Consider the following 14,493-nt stretch of genomic DNA (forward strand, 5'->3'; position numbering starts at 1 on the left):
CACCCACTTCGTACTTCTGTACTCATTCCTGTACTTTATTTTGCTCTTACATTTTTTTTTGACCTTGGGTCTCATTTGCCCTGGGTGACCTTGACTTACCCCAGTATGACATTCTACTCCGCATCCTCCTGGTACCATGAGGAGGTCACTCTCCAAACTGGGTACATCTAGGTTCTTGGCATCTTGTTCAAAGAAATGAAAAAGTGTAGACTGCAAGTTGACTGAGAAACCCTTGGGAAGCCAAGTCACAGTACAGGCTTGATGCGTGCGAGCAGGTGTGAGAGCAGGGGCACCTTGGACCGGAGTGCTCAAAGGCCTTGGTGCCTCTCTGGACTTCCCTTTCTGATTGACAGATTTTTGGTTATGTAAATGTTTAATCTATCGTGCATGCCTTTTTCCATAATGCTACTGATTGAGTGTGCACTCAATCATGCATAAGTTTAACGTGGTAAGTCACGTTTCCTTAGAGTTCATCCAGTGGACTCAGTTTGTGTTACTGCGCGTGTACCTAAAACCAGCCCTAGCTGGTCTAGTCCGTTTCCGGAGGCTGGATGCCATCTCCAAACATGTCTGTATAGAAACAGAACATTGCCCCAGGCTTCTCTTCTGTCCTGTTCCCTCCCAGCCTCTTCCACAGACACTGGCCGTGCACAGAGGGGGCAGGTGGTAGAAGTGGAAGAGGAAGACCTACCAGACACACGGAGCAGAGTGAGGCTTGCAAGGCATAGAAGGCTCTACAGTCAGATCTGACCCAGAGAGAGCGCCACAGGCCTCGGAGCCATTGTCTGTATCAGGTACTTTCTGGTTCTTGGTGTTGGTGTCTTTTTTTTTTTTTTTTTTTTTTTTTTTTTTTTTTCAGAGCTGGGGACCCAACCCAGGGCCTTGTTTTCCTAGGCAAAGCGCTCTACCACTGAGCTAAATCCCCAACCCGGGTGTTGGTGTCTTAATCAAAGGATTATAAAAGTACATCCTGACTGCAAGATGACAAGGTAAGTTTTTCAGAGGCACTGAGGTAGTACAGATCGGTACACTGAAGCCAAGGGGAGAGACAGCGTCTGCAGTTAGAGTACTCAAGGCCACTGGGTGCTTCCTGTTATGGGCTTTAGGAAAAGGAAGAGCTGGTTACCAGGGGTTCTGGTCTTTCCTTTCCCTCCCTCCCTTCCCTTCCTTCCTTTCCTTCCTTTCTCTCTTTCTGCCTTCTTCTTTCTCTTCCTCTTCCTCCTCCTCCTCCTCCTCCTCCTCCTCCCCCTCCTCCTTCCATTCTACAATATCTCACTATACAGCCCTCACTGGCCTAGAGCTTGCTAGGTAGACCAGGCTGTGCTATACACAGGCCTCAAACTCACAGAGATTAGCCTACCTCTGCCTCTTAAATTCTGGGATAAAGGCATGAGCCACTTTGCCTGGCTGTGGGCCCCTTACTTTGACTGACAGTTTGGGTCATATCACCTTTATCTACTGGGGATGCTCCTTCCTGCCACACCCAGCACAGCTCCAGGGAGCGGCCTGACAGCGGCCACAGGGGAAGGAAAAGACAAACTCAGCAGAGCTGGGTCTGGGTGGGCTGAGCTCTCTGATGGAGAGACCGCAGCACCCCAGAGGCTCGGTGTTTAAAGTGTTGAGAAAGAAGGAAGAATTAATGTATACAGTTTAACAGGGAGGCAGGGTTGTTACACATGATAAACAAAGAGGCCAAATTATATACAGCTGGATGGGGGACTCTGTGGATGAGCAGTCTTCAGGTCAAACACATCTGGGTCAGATGCTACGGTAGAGATTTTCTGCACACACTGTCAACATGTGCACTTGGACCCTGGAGGAAGGCTTTGCCCTCCCTCAGAGCCTCACCTGGAACAGGCTTTGCCCCTCCTGTGGGGCCGTGCCCTTGTCAACAGTACATGCTACTCAGGACATCACTTGCTCGGGGCTTCCTCCATCCTAGGCCTCCTCACGATGTGTCTCTTTAATCATATACCCACTCAATTATGCAAGGCATAAAGTGATAAGTAGGGTTTTTCCTAAAAGTTCACCCAGAAGATCTAATTTTCCTTATTGTATATGAACCCTATCAGGAGGGTTGCTACCAGGAACAATTGTCATCGTTTAGAGCAGACATAAAGGTCGATAAGATGGCTCAGCTTATGGTGGTGTCATCAAGCCCACTTGCCTGTGTTTGATCCCTGGAACCCACTGGATAAAAGGAGAGAACCAAATACCACAGGAGTGCAGGGGTTACAGGCCGTGTCTCCATGCTTGGTTTCAGGGATTAATAATCTGGGTGTTGAGCACACTAAACAAGCACACAACCAACTTTAGTTCATTCTCAGCCATAGCATCCTTTCCTAAGGCAACCCCTGGTCTGTGCGCCTAGAAGTAGACTCTCTACTGCCAATGCCGATAGAGAGAGCTTGCGCTCGCTCTCTCTCTCTCTCTCTCTCTCTCTCTCTCTCTCTCTCTCTCTCTCTCTCTCTCTCTCACACTCACTCAGAGGACCTTCCACTTCAGTGGTCACTCCTCTCCATTGCCCTTTCACAGTTAGGGTCTCCCCATCAGGAAGGCTTCCTGCGTTTAATATTCTCTCTTTCTACTCTCATCAAGGTGTGTTAGACCAAGCTCATCTCTGTCCTGTTCCCTCCAAGCCTCTTCTACAGACACTGGCCGTGCACTGAGGAAGCAGGTGGTGGAAGGGGGAGGAGAAGCCCTTCCAGACACAGGGAGCAGAGTAAGGCCTGCAAGGAAGATGGTTCCACAGTCACAGATGTCACCCAGAGAGGGTGCCACATGCCAGGTAGGATTGTGAAGAAGCATTGAGGTTTGCATCAAAGGACAGAGATGAGGTGGAGAGCGGTGTGGATGGGAAATCCTAGGACCCAGGAGGCTGAGGCAGGAGAGTCCGAGTTCCAGGTCCTTCTGGGGTAAATGGTGTTTCAGGCTAGCACTGGTCTCTCAGAGAACAAAGTGTGAATGAGAGAAGAGCTGGAACAGGGCTTAATGCACATTTCTGAGGGAAGAGCAAGCCAGGGAAAGATATGGCTTCCGCCTCAGTCATTTGGCAGAACTTGATGGGGTTTGGTTGTGGAGTGATATCTATTTGCATGGTAAATACAATGGGTAACTTAGGGAATGATAAATACCACCTTGAGTTTGATAGTTAAATAAATAAGTTGTCGGCAGAATAGACTCAGCCTTGAATGGTTTGCGCTCTCTCTCTCTCTCTCTCTCTCTCTCTCTCTCTCTCTCTCTCTCTCTCTCTCTCTCTCTCTCTCTCTCTCTCTCTCTCTCTCTCTCTGTGTGTGTGTGTGTGTGTGTGTGTGTGTGTGTGTGTGTGTGTGTGTGTTAAGACTGGGTCTCACTATATAGCTCTGGCCCATGTAGACTAGGGTGGCCTCAAGTTCACAGAGATCTCCCTGCTTCTGTCTCCAGTGTGCCTTAGTGAGTGAAAGTCATGTCCCTGGGGGAGAGCTTTGCTTTCTTAGTGAATCTTCTACTGTGGGAGTGGGAAATCTGTCCCAAACCTTCGATTTTTAAATAACATCGAAACAGCCTAAGACGGAGAGTAGGTGTGGAACTACACACTGCAAACCCTGCACAGGTATTAGAGCTTGCAAATTACTGTGGGCTCCAGAGCCTGGATTGCAATACGAGACCCTATCTCAAGTAAAACAAAGTCTGGCATGATGCTACACGCCATTAATTCCAGCACCTAGGAAGATTGGAATTCCACGAGCATTTTGGTTATCTCAGCTTGGGGTCATCCTGGTCTACATAAGACCCTGCCTTAAAAAGCCAAAACCAAACCAAAACCTCAGTTATCCAGTAGAGGAAACTGCTATAACATCCATCACTGAGGAGCAGAAATAGGAGAACCATGAGTTTGCGGTTGGTAAAGACAAAGTCTTTCACGGGAATGAAAGCTTTTGTTTGTGGCAGTCACAAGATGGGAGATGGCTGCTGAGTCATTAAGATTTTACTAGCTCTGTCTTGCTCGAGAGTGATACTTTCCAAGGCCACTGAAGCCCATCTTAGAGCTGTGATAGGTGGAACAGGTCTTCAGACATGGTTGTATGGTCCTCTGCAGCCGCTGGGGTGACCACCATAACTATAAAGTGTCCACAGCAGCAGGACTGACGTGAGAGCAGCACAGCCAGCAAGCGAGCGGCTGCTAGACAGGCCAGTCCCCACTCAGTGGAACTACTGTGCAGGGGGTGTTTTATAATATATGTATGTATGGACACACATACACAGAGACACACACATACTGTTTTATACTTTTTAACGTTTTATTTTATGTGTAAGGGTGTTTTGCCCCTTGTGTGCATCACAAGCATGTCCAATGTCCATGAAGGCCAGAAGAGCATATTGGATCCCCTGGAACTGGAGGTACAGGCAGTTGTAAACTGCCATTTGGGTGCTGGGAATCGAACCTTGGTCCTCAGGGAGAGGAACCAATGATCTTAACTACTGAGCGGTCTCTCAGCCTCATGCCATCCCTTCTTAGTGCCAATCATTTCTCTTTTCTCCTAGGAGGCTCTCAGTGCTGGTCAAGATCCTCTAGGTCAGAGGACCTCCAACCCAAGGTCATTTCCCTCCAAACCCTTTCATGAGTCCCTAACCAGGAAGATTTCTTCTGCATTTTTATTTTTCTCTCATCATCCAGGCTTCTGCAAGGTGAGCCGTGGTCCTCTGTAGTTGCTAGAGTGTCCTCATGGTGACGTGAGCGTCCGTTCTAGTCTACTTTCTGCTGCTGTGATGAAACTCTGGTCAAAGGCAACTCAGGGAGAAAGGGGCTTGCTTAGCTTGCAGATTGCAGTTGTCACTGAGGGCAGGAACTGAAGCCTGAAGGAAGGCTGCTTCCTGGCTTGCACTCAGTGATGTTTCTTACACAGAGCCCAGCCAAACCCTGCCCCACCCCCACCCCCACCAGGATTAGTGCTGCTCACCCAGGCTGGGCCTCCCCACATCAATCATGAGTCCAGACAGTCTCAGGTATGGCCACAGGCCAGTATGATCATTCTTCAGCTGGAGTTCCCTCTTCCCCGATGACTCTAGACTGTCAGTTATCAACAAAACTGGCTGGGACTGAGGGCTGAGCATGGCTCTCGGGAAGGCTGTGGACCAGCACTGCCTCACACAACAGAACTATTTTGGGTGAAGGTTTGTTCAGTGATTGATTTTTTTAAACTTTTGTGTGTGTAGTGTTTCACCTGCATGCATGTCTATGTACCATGTGCATGGCTGCTGCCTGTAGAGGTCAAAAGAGGGCACGGGGCTGGAATCCCCTGGAACTGGAGTTAGAGGTGGCTGTGAGCTGCCATGTGGGTGCTGGGAATCAAACCGGGTCCTCTGAAAGAGCAGCCAGTGCTCTGAGCTGCTGAGCCACCGGCCATTTCTCCAGTCCTGGTGAGCGTGGGTTTTTTTGTTTTGTGTTTTCAGAATAGAGTTTCATGCAGCCCGGGCTTGAAGTCCTATCCTCCTGCATCTCGTTCTGAATTGCTCAGGAGCAAGGCACAGATACCATGATTGCTCTAAAACGTATTTTCCAGAAAGCTATGAATTTTCTCTCATATTTCCTAGAGCCAAGCCACCCACTGAGCTTTCCTCCCCTCTGCTCTCTTTATTATACTAAGTCTTTAGTCTACTTTCTAAGTGGTTTAAGGTGACTCTAAACTCCTGATCCCCTGCCTCTGCCTGGTCGAGAGACAGGCTACCACAGTTAGTACATCTGGGGCTGGATAGTGAGCCCAGGGCTTTGGCAGAAGGTCAGCAGTCTTCCCTTGGATGAGTAACATCCCTAGTCCTAAAATCTTTGCATCTTAACAGTCTCTCTGTAGCTCTGGGACTGCTGTGTGCTACCGTCAGTCACTCAGGTCGTCGGACCTCCATCCCTAGGGGTCTTTTCTCTTAATTAGCCTTCCACCATTGCTCTCCTGCCCAGGAAGATTCCTCTGTGCAGTCAGTTCTCTGCCTTCATGAAGTCTCGGCTGAGAGGAGTTAGAGACCTACTTCTCTCTGCCGTATCATCTCCCCACTCCTTCCTTCACATCTGCTGCCTACGAAGGACGCTTTTGTTGGGACTGGGATGATAAAGGCCTTACAGTCACAAGGCAGTGAAGAAGGCTGGATACAAGGCCCATATTTTGGACATAGATCCTCCTTGAGAGGGATGATACCATAGGCGAGGTAGGGCCAGCATCAGGCTTGTCTCAGATACAGAAGGCAGCAATGAGGACAAAAGCTGGGTGTGGCAGTGTGGCCTAAATAGCTGTTCTGTACCTCTTCCTGGGGAGGTGGGCACAAAGGACTCTACCCCAGATGGGGCACCACTGTCATACCAAAGAAAGGATTTCACCCAAGTCCAACTTAGTGAACAACTGACTTTGGCTTCTTACAGAAGTTCAAGTGAGGGTTACTTACAGGAGCATGGAAGATTAAGTCGACTGCATCACCAAACAGCGTACCCTTGCTTGTGTAATGGCCTGTATCCCTTTCCCAGAAGCCCTCACTGCTCACTTTCACTTTTGAAGTGGCCTTGGGAATCTTGTAAGCTTTTAAGAACTCTCCCTCCCTGAGACCTATGAGTTGCTTACTCGTGTATATTAACACACCTATCCCTGGGATGGACTATTTCAAGTTAGATCTTCCTGAGTCCTGAGGAGCCTTCCTCCGAGATAAATGTTTGAGAGTGGAGGAAAATGCTACATAAGATCCCACTACTCAGGAGCAAGAGTAGGAGAATCATGAGTTCGAGGTCATTCTGGGCATCACAGTGACTTCCAGGGAGAGGAGAACCTGCGGTGGAGCCTCTATTCCTGAGGGAAAGGCAAGCCAAGGCAGAGAAGACTGCCTTGAGTAGACTGGACTATTTCTGGAAGGTCTTGTGCGTAGGACTGGTGTCTCACTGCCAGGCCCCTGGCCAGCATGATTTGGGGAGGAGAAGTAATGGACTAAGTGTGAGAGGTCAGGGGGGAGGGTTTGTGTGCTCAGAATGAATTGGTCTGTGAATGAGCCATGAGTCTTGTAGAGAGTTCTTTGTTGTTCCTGAGATTCCATTACTCTGGAAGGAGGAAGTCTGTTGTAAGCAGCAAGCTTTGGATGATGTCAACCATCCAGAGATATAGGATATGAGGCAGGCATGGTTGTGACCCTCACCATACACCCAACACCAGGTGCCAGAGGCAAAAGGATCGCTGTTAGTTCTAGGACAGCAGGGCTATAAAGTGAGAACTGTTTCTCAAACATGTCTGTAATATCTCAGGCTCTGTAGGCTGAGGCGAGAGGATCAGGAGTTCAATATCATTCTTGGCTACTTCATCAGTCTGGGTCAGGTTATACAAGAGCCTGACTCTAACATTGAGCATGGCAGCCAGCAAGCCAGCAGCCCTCTTTCCCCCTCAGAGGCATCTCCCAAGAGTATTGCACCAAGAGTATATAGGCCTTTATGCAAACAAAGACTCATTATTTGTACCAATCACAACCCTTCGAGTGGGATACCAGAGGATAAAAATTAGTACACAGTCATCTAGAGCCCGTCTTTCCTGGCCTTAGGAGGCCAGTGCAGGCTGTCTGGAGTGGGCTGTGGTCATGGCAACAGTGGTTCTCTGCAGCTTCTGGACTTACCTCACAGTGATTATACAATGTGCAGTTAGCCGAGCTTCCATGAGCGCAGTGCAGCTGTTGCTCATAAAGGAGCTGCTCATCTGACAGCCCCTCGTTCAGCACAGTTAACATTTCTATGTTAATGGTTGTTTTAAGGGTGTTTTTTGAAACTGGGTGTCATGTAGGCTTGGCTGCCCTGAAGGATCGCCCTCAAGTCCTGATCTTTGGGGCTCCACCTACCAGTTTCTGGGATGCCAGGCATATATCTCCATGACTGGCTGTAAAGACATATTTTCGAGAATACTACAGATGTGTCTCTGAGGACTTAGAGACAGGTTACTCTTAGCATTTTCCCTACTTCCCGTTTATTTACCCTCTATCTCCCCCTTACGTAGTTGTTGGTTGGCAGTGGCCTGGAAGGGATGGCAGAATTAGCATTCACAGACAGCACCGCACTCCAGTCCCAGGGCAGCCAGGGTGGTGGAAAAGAGCCTGAAGCCCCTCTTCAGTAGCAGGTGGGTAGGTGGGGTCTGGAGCGTTGATGGAGCAGCCTTAGATCAGCTCTGCTTGGTAGGCATCATTAGAGATGAAGAGATTCACTGGCTGCGGCTCCAGACTGGCCTCTTGGGGTGTGCTTTCCTTGACAAGTGAGGCGGTTGTCCAGGGCCTGTGAGACATACTCCTCCGGGGCTGCCTTCAGGCTGCCTTATTCCCACACAAGGCCTTTAGAGCAGAGGCCTGCAGGGCTGGGCCATAGGAGAAAGTCAAGGCCCATGGCTTCAGCAGGGGACACCTGTTGGTAGCGTTGAGGTTGGTGAATGCCTCTTTCTCACTCTGCCCTCCAGACAGGAAAGTGACCCCGGAGACAGCAGGGGACACTGTGGGATGAAGTGCTGTGACAGTTGCCATGGCAGGCTCCTCATTGGAAAATTTCTGGGTGCGAGCATGGCCTGGGGTGACCATGTTGGGCTTCGGCAGTGTGCCTTCCAGATAGACATGGTGGTCACTCAGAGCCTTGTATGCAGCAGCCAACATCTTCCCAGTTACATACTGGCAGTGCTTCAAGCCCTGGTCCCTATCAGGGAGAATTTCAGGCTCCACAATGGGCACAATGCCATTCTGCTGGCAGATGCTGCGTGGGCCAGAACATTGGCCTTTTCCATGACGGCAAGGGTCGAGGGAGTATGTTCCCCAGTGTTTAGCACACAGTACCACTTGGCAAAGTGGGCTCTAGACAGCCCATCCAGCCCTTGGGCCGTGGTCTTCCCATTGGTACCACACCCTTATCTACCTTAGCCCACAACACCACCCTTGAACTTGATAACTTGGGGGGAGGGACGCCCATCATCTGCCTTCTGATACAGTGTCTCGTGGAACAGGACGGCCCCCTGCCATGTAGGGAATCACACGGTCAGCAGCAGCTGGTGGCAGAAACGCCTGTCCTTCTCCATGTTCTGTGCCAATAGACGGCAGGTGCTTGTCAGTGCTTCCAGTGGACTCATCTGCAGCCGGGACGCCCTTCTGTGGAGCTACCACTCAGTGAGTGATGTCAGACAGCTCCTTCTGCTCCAGGGTCAGTGCTGAGTGTGGGGTACAGCACGGTGCCAACAGTAGCATGTTCCTGGCACAGGAGGGAGTGGGCCTGCTGGGTATGCCCGTGTGTAGGAAAAGGACTGAGGAGCAAGCATGGCTGGGGTCACCAGAAGCCCATCCTCTTAAAGTTGAATATTTGGTGTTTGACGGCCTTGACCTTCTCTACTCTTGCGAGGGGTGCGTTTGCAAGTGTGGACCACCTCACTTAATACACTTGCGGTTGGGGACCTAGCCCGTGCTTCCTGTATCTGCAGCAAGCCCTCCTCCAACTGAGCTCCGTCTCCACCCTGCTGACCCCAGGAGGCTGATTTGTCCTGATCGATGATTCGTGCTCATCATTCATTCCTGGCAAAAGACCTCTAACTCTGGCTTTCACCGTAAGGGTCTCCCCAACCAAGGAGATTTCTTCTGTGTGGCTAATTTTCTATCCTCACCAAGGCTTCATCAGGGTGAGTTTGGGATTTGTCTGTTCTTCTGTCCTGTCCTCTTTGAATCCCTTTGCTAGGTACCTGCAGTACACTATGGACAGGATGCAGATGTTGGAGGTGGGGTGGGAAAGACTGCAAACAATGGAGAGGACCTGAGTGAGACTGGGAAGAGGGGTGCACTCACAGAGCTCGCCCAGAGATGCAGTGAATGCTGGGCAGGTGGGGAGAGTGAAGCAGCAGCGTAGATGAATGGCTGGAGACGAGTGTAAGGAAAGAGAGCTCAGTCCTCACAGAGTGAAACGGAGTCCACACCAGCACGGCATCTGGAGCTGTAGCAAGTGGAAGTCAGCTTGGGGGGACAGTCCTCTACCTTTCATGTCTGAAACACTGGTTTCAAGTACTCAGGCCGGCCTCTAGTAGAGGGTTACGGCGAAGCTCCAATCCTTTGGCTTCTACGAAGCATGCACAGAAATTAAAGGCACGCTGCACCACAACTGACTATCAACAGATGGTTCTGAGAGCCACGAGTGTGCTCAGAATTGTTAGGGACAGGCCACCAACCGAGCGCCTTACCTCGTCCTCACTCTTTTATTCATAGAATTTTAAAAATAATTTTAGGAAGCCCAGGGCTTTGTGCATAAGTCAATGCTCCCCCAGCTGAGTTACCTCTCAAGCCCTGACATCCTTCGTAGTGACCCTCCGTCAGTTTTCCTTCAGGAGACTCATTTAGAGCCAGCTGGCTTAGGTCACTGCTGTCAGACGTCGTCCTACCCAAGGGCCATCTCCATCACTGCCCTTCTCCTAGAGGCTATTCCTGCACAGGGAGATTTCCTCCCAGCTCTAATGTCCTCTCTCCTCATCAAGGCTTTGCCGAGGAGAGGTAGACACTTGGCTCATCCTCTGTCCCATGCTCTACCTCATCCCTCGATAGCTGCAAGGCACTAGGCATTCAGACGTTGGACGTGGCATGGCAACAACCTGGCAGGCACACGACAGTTACACAGTCACAGGTCCCAGCCAGAGGAGGGATCCCTGCATACCAGATGGGGTCACAGGAAACAGTAGGCTTGGATCAAGTGACAGAACCAAGAATGAGGGTAGAAACTTGACTGAGGGAGTGGTCAGCTTAATGGCTGCATCAGGTTCCGAGGTCAGATAACCATAAGCCTAAGGTCATTCTGGGCCACCCAGTAAAATGTTCTAAGTCAGTGTGAGTTCTCAGGAAAAGCGAAGTCAAATGTGAGGGGGCCTGAGGCAGAACAAGCTGATTAGCACTGGTTTATGGGGATGATTGGTCTATTTGCCTACTTGGCTGCATGATTTAGAGGAACAGAAATACTGCCCTGACTGAGAACATTTGTTAGTAGCTGTTAATGAACAGGGTTCTACAATCAGATTTGCTCTAAGTCCTCAAGGGTGTCCTCAGTCCTCACATAAATGGCCTGTGGACTGTTTGTCATCTGTTGTTTTCAATCACATGGAATCTGGCCAGGTTAGAAATAAACAGGGCAGCCTTGAGAAGTGAGCAAGTCTGGCTTTCACCCCAGATGTGGCTTGAGTTGCTAACCATAGAGCTGGGGCTGGAGGGCAGGGTCAGGGCGAGGACCCGAGGACATGGAGTTTTTCTTCAGGAGCCTCTGATCACCTCTTCTAGGTGGATCCAGCATTGCTTTTCATCTCCCAGCTACACAGATGTTGCCTACTGATGATGTAAGCCAGGAGTGACCAGCAAGTCCCTCTCCCTGTTAAGTTGGGGACTTTGCAGGATGAACGTACCCACAGATTTGCCCTTCCTACTGCAGTCTAGGGTTTAGGGGCATCCTGTGATCTTTTCTTCTTGAACTGTTGTCACGTGAACACTGGGCATGCTCAGGAATGTGCCCATCCCTCAGTGCCTTCCCCACAGGAGTCCATACCTGTAAACACCCCAGATAAATCCTTCACCTTTCTTTTCAAGAGTGTGCCATTCTTGGAAACTGTGCCTTCCTCTGGTGTCCTCCTTCAGGCAATAAAACCCTTCCCTGCTCTTGTGTGCGTTGGCTGTGCTCTGTCAGCCCTGCACACACCAAGTCCTGAACCCACTGCATTTTGGTTACAAACTGGCGCCCCAGCTGGGACCTTCCCCTTGGCGGCTGTTGTTCCTCAGCATCCTGTAAGAGATTCGGTGAACCAAAGGGGCCTGCCGGAGGGGATCCAGACCAACCAAGACTCCTCAGGGGCTCTGATGAAAGGGCCCTGGGTCCTTGTCGAGGAGCTGACTTGGAAAGGCTGGTCCAGGGCTGGAGCCAGTGCCTCAAGAGAGTCAATGTTGTGATTTCTGGGGACCCAGCTCTTCCCCATAGGCTGTGGTTACCCATCCTTAAGCAGCTGTGACTGAGGTATCCAGTTTTCTCTTCACCAGCATTATGTCACTTAGCTCTCTTTTGATCTGAGTTATCTCCCCTATAAATATGATGGCTTTTATTTATTTATCTGTGTTTTCAAGACAGGGTTTGCCAGTGTAACCCTGGCTGTCCTAGAACTCGCTCTACAGACCCTACTGGGCACAAACTCAGTTCTACCCGCTTCTGCTTCCTAAGCAGTGGGATTAAAGGCTGCACCACTATTGATCAGCGATGCTGTACTTCTTAATAAACTTGATATAAGTCATCAGTGTATGCAAGACCTCCTGGTCCCAGCAATGGCTTTTGTTTTAGTTCTCGTTCCCATCCTCCCACTCGACAACTCACTATCTGGGACCCTTTGTGCTAATTTGGGACACCTGCCTAAGTCTGATACCACTCTACTTAGAGTGACAGAGAATCAATGCACACTGGAAAGGGAACATCTTATTGAGGACTTGACTTGCGGGGAATATAGTGGACACTCCAGGTCTTCTTCAGAAGTTTCCCTGGACTGGTAAGAGGTGCTGGACCTTGAGTCTGACAATGAAATAACAAGCTGGAGAAGGACTGGTAGATTGGAGACAGTAAAGAGGCAGCCACAGGTGTGAGATTGCATCCCTGCTCTGAAGTCTGAGAGGCTGGGAGACTGAAGGTCTGGGACACTGAGGGAATCTCAACTCTGGCTGCAGACTGGTCAGGGACGCCTGCACCTAGAGAGCCTCTGTCTTAGCTGCCGACAAGTTACTGCTGGCAGCTTGTTCCCAGCTAGCAAATCTGATGAAGAGGGAGGTGTCCACGTGGCAGAGGTCTGTTTGGTGTGTGCATACGCTTTTCGTTGTGTCGTCCAGAGAATGTAGGTGTGTGATTTGGAGCTCCAGTGTTTACATAGTAAAGAATTCTGGCACTTGTCCGAGCGTTAGCCCTGACCTCTGTGCTCACTTCCTTCCACCATCAGATAACTAGTCTGGGAGATAGGGCATTTGTGCCAGAGGAGATCCGCTGCTCTCCCACTCAACAGTGACAGAGACTTGGCTACTTGCCAAGGACTAGGAAACAGATGGTCCTTTTGGGTCACCCATCATGGCCACAGTATGATCTGAGATACCATACATGTCCCGAAAATTACAGGTCTCACAATTACAATACCACCTTGTATTTGGAGAAATGGAAAGCACATTGGATGAAATTCCCTATGTATAGTATTTTATAGCCTCATATCAGATGGGACCTCCAACAGAAGGAAGTTAAATGGAATGTAAGTTAAATGGAATGAAGTTAATCTTGGACAAAATGGGAAACACCTTCCCATTGTTTAAAATTCCTCCCTAGGAGGATGAGCTGCTCTCCTCTCTTGGGTTTGGAGAGGGACGCAGCCTCCACTGCTCCTCAGAGGCCTGGGGCTCTTCCTGAGCTCCCCACATACACTTCAGGCCTCAGTCTGCTCACATGGAGGCCACACAGTAACTTGATGCATGAATTTGTCTTGCTCCAGGAAGACCCTAATTCTCCTAGCTCCCTGAGCTGGCTATCCTGCCTGGGAGCTTTTTAATGCCAGACCTCCTAGTGGCTTTTAGCCATCCAACTTGTGACTGCTGATAGCACAACCAGTTTTAAAGGTAAAAGGACTGACCGGCCAAGCAAATGTGGTAGAGAGAAAGTGCCTATCCAGCAAGGTGTATCACTGGCTGGAGAAGAGTCGGTTTCTTTCCTTCCTCCCTGAATTGCTGCTCCCTTTGAGGGCAAGCACACTGTTACTCCAACAAAGTTAAAAACCAGAAGCCCATGGCCATGCTCTCAGTGCCTGGACTCTGCAGGAGCAGGACCGGCAGGATTAGCCCTCTGGATGAGTTCAGGGATGCCTGCTACCTTGGTCAGCCCCTGCAGAGATAACCTCCAGATAATTTAGATGCATGAGAAACCAAGAAAAAACACAACTAAAAAGGAGAACAGAGAATATGTTAGAAACTCAGCAAAGTTTGGTTCCACTTTGAGAGCAGAAACGTTACCAGAAAGATGCTGGACCTGCTTTGTGACGGGGCTTCTCCTGATCTCACCCATCTTGCTTAGGTCTCTTCCAAGCCTCAGCTCAGGAGGGGAGGCACCTATCACCACTACCCCTCTGGTCCTCATTCTCACCTCCCTCCCAGGTGAGGCAGCTACAAGGTGGAGAGGTTGCACCCTAATGACTTGCAGATCAAACTAGTTAATTCAATCTGTCATTTCAGACGTCAGGTGGGGAACAACTAGGAAGTGATGAAATCTGAAGCTGTGAGACAGGAGAGCATTTGAATTCCTAACTCCTGGCTGACTTGCCAAATGTTAACAGAGGTCATTATCTGAACTGGGTGGTTCCAAGTCCTTGGCATCTTAGTCAAAGAATTGAATACACACACACACTCTTGCATGCATGCTCACACACACACACACACACACACACACACACACCCCGCATGCATGCTCACACACACACACACACACACACACACACACAC

The 14,493-nt window shown here is 49.8% G+C and overlaps 1 pseudogene; it reads right to left on the reverse strand.

The window, feature by feature from the left end:
- Positions 1-8,148: 8,148 nt before the first annotated feature.
- On the reverse strand, positions 8,149-10,300 carry LOC116885867 (annotated as a pseudogene).
- Between the last annotated feature and the right edge of the window lie 4,193 nt (positions 10,301-14,493).

Source organism: Rattus rattus, chromosome 16 (assembly GCF_011064425.1).
Source record: "Rattus rattus isolate New Zealand chromosome 16, Rrattus_CSIRO_v1, whole genome shotgun sequence".
NCBI classification, from domain to species: Eukaryota; Metazoa; Chordata; class Mammalia; order Rodentia; family Muridae; genus Rattus; species Rattus rattus.